The sequence below is a fragment of the Arachis ipaensis genome, chromosome B8 (genome assembly GCF_059453495.1).
Source record: "Arachis ipaensis isolate K30076 ecotype BB chromosome B8, ASM5945349v1, whole genome shotgun sequence".
In the NCBI taxonomy this organism is placed as follows: Eukaryota; Viridiplantae; Streptophyta; class Magnoliopsida; order Fabales; family Fabaceae; genus Arachis; species Arachis ipaensis.
This window is the reverse complement of record NC_142443.1, coordinates 31,152,745-31,155,158: the sequence shown is the minus strand read 5'-3', so window position 1 is coordinate 31,155,158 and position 2,414 is coordinate 31,152,745. Positions and strand designations below refer to the sequence as shown.

At 41.7% G+C, this 2,414-nt stretch overlaps 1 non-coding gene across 1 annotated transcript; it reads right to left on the bottom strand.

The window, feature by feature from the left end:
• Positions 1 to 332: 332 nt before the first annotated feature.
• On the bottom strand, positions 333 to 440 carry LOC148547596 (small nucleolar RNA R71). The gene has a single exon (XR_015898256.1). It is a non-coding gene; the product is annotated as a small nucleolar RNA R71 (small nucleolar RNA).
• Positions 441 to 2,414: the final 1,974 nt, after the last annotated feature.

The window sequence follows — 2,414 nt, the reverse complement described above, 5'->3', positions numbered from 1 at the left end:
ATTTACATGGAAGAAGCATCTCCATTCCTGCCATTGGAGCAAACAACTTTGAGCTGAAACCTCAATTAGTTTCTCTGATGCAGCAGAACTACAAGTTTCATGGACTTCCATCTGAAGATCCTTTTCAGTTCTTAACTGAATTCTTGCAGATATGTGATACTGTTAAGACTAATGGAGTAGATCCTGAAGTCTACAGGCTCATGCTTTTCCCTTTTGTTGTAAGAGACAGAGCTAGAATATGGTTGGACTCTCAACCTAAAGATAGCCTGAACTCTTGGGATAAGCTGGTCACGGCTTTCTTAGCCAAGTTCTTTCCTCCTTAAAAGCTGAGCAAGCTTAGAGTGGATGTTCAAACCTTCAAACAAAAAGATGGTGAATCCCTCTATGAAGCTTGGGAAATATACAAACAGTTGACCAAAAAGTGTCCTTCTGACATGCTTTCAGAATGGACTATCCTGGATATATTCTATGATGGTTTATCTGAGCTATCAAAGATGTCATTGGATACTTCTGCAGGTGGATCCATTCACCTAAAGAAAACGCCTGCAGAAGCTCAAGAACTCATTGACATGGTTGCAAATAACCAGTTCATGTACACTTCTGAAAGGAATCCTGTGAATAATGGGACGCCTATGAAGAAAGGAGTTCTTGAGGTTGATACTCTGAATGCCATATTGGCTCAGAACAAAATATTGACTCAGCAAGTCAATATGATTTCTCAGAGTCTGAATGGAATGCAAGCTGCATCCAACAGTACTCAAGAGGCATCTTCTGAAGAAGAAGCTTATGATCCTGAGAACCCTGCAATAGCAGAGGTGAATTACTTAGGTGAACCTTATGGAAACACCTATAACTCATCATGGAGAAATCATCCAAATTTCTCATGGAAGGATCAAAAGCCTTAACAAGGCTTTAATAATGGTGGAAAAAACAGGTTTAGCAATAGCAAGCCTTTTCCATCATCCACTCAGCAACAGACAGAGAATTCTGAGCAGAACCCATCTAGCTTAGCAAACTTAGTCTCTGATCTATCTAAGGCCACTGTGAGTTTCATGAATGAAACAAGGTCTTCCATTAGAAATTTGGAAGCACAAGTGGGCCAGCTGAGTAAAAGGATCACTGAAATCCCTCCTAGCACTCTCCTAAGCAATACAGAAGAAAATCCAAAAGGAGAGTGCAAGGCCATTGACATAACCAAAATGGCCGAACCCAATGAGGGAGAGGAGGACGTGAATCCCAAGGAGGAAGACCTCCTGGGACGTCCAGTGATCAATAAGGAGCTTCCCTCTGAGGAACCAAAGGAATCTGAGACTCATCTAGAAACCATAGAGATTCCATTGAACCTCCTTATGCCATTCATGAGCTCTGATGAGTACTCCTCTTCTGAAGAGAATGAGGATGTTACTGAAGAGCAAACTGCCAAGTTTCTTGGTGCAATCATGAAGCTGAATGCCAAATTATTTGGTATTGAGACTTGGGAAGATTAACTTCCCTTGTTCACCAATGAACTAAGTGATCTGGATCAACTGACATTGCCTCAGAAGAGACAGGATCCTGGAAAGTTCATAATACCTTGTACCATAGGCACCATGATCTTTAAGGCTCTGTGTGACCTTGGTTCAGGGATAAACCTCATGCCCCTCTCTGTAATAGAGAAACTGGGAATCTATGGGGTGCAAGCTGCTAAAATCTCATTAGAAATGGCAGACAATTCAAGAAAATAGGCTTATGGACAAGTAGAGGACGTGTTAGTAAAGGTTGAAGGCCTTTACATCCCTGCTGATTTCATAGTCTTAGATACTGGAAAGGAAAAGGATGAATCCATCATCCTAGGAAGACCTTTCCTAGCCACAGCAAGAGCTGTGATTGATGTGGACAGAGGAGAATTAATCCTTCAATTGAATGAGGATAACCTTGTGTTTACAACTCAAGGATCTCTCTCTGCATCCATGGAGAGGAAGCAGAAGAAGCTTCCCTCAAAGCAGAGTCAAACAAAGCCCCCACAGTCAAACTCTAAGTTTGGTGTTGGGAGGCCACAACCAAACTCTAAGTTTGGTGTTGAACTCCCATATCCAAACTCTAAGTTTGGTGTTGGGGAGTTTCAACAATGCTCTGAACATCTGTGAGGCTCCATGAGAGCCCACTGTCAAGCTATTGACATTAAAGAAGCGCTTGTTGGGAGGCAACCTAATTTTTATTTATCTAACTATATTTTTCTTAGTTATATGTCTTTATAGGTTCATGATCATGTGGAGTCACAAAATAAACAAAAAAATTAAAAACGGAATTAAAAACAGCAGAAGAAAAATCACACCCTGGAGGAGCATCTGTCTGGCGTTCAACGCCAGAACAGAGCATGGTTCTGGCACTGAACGCCCAAAATAGGCAGTGTCTGGGCGCTGAACGCCCAAAAT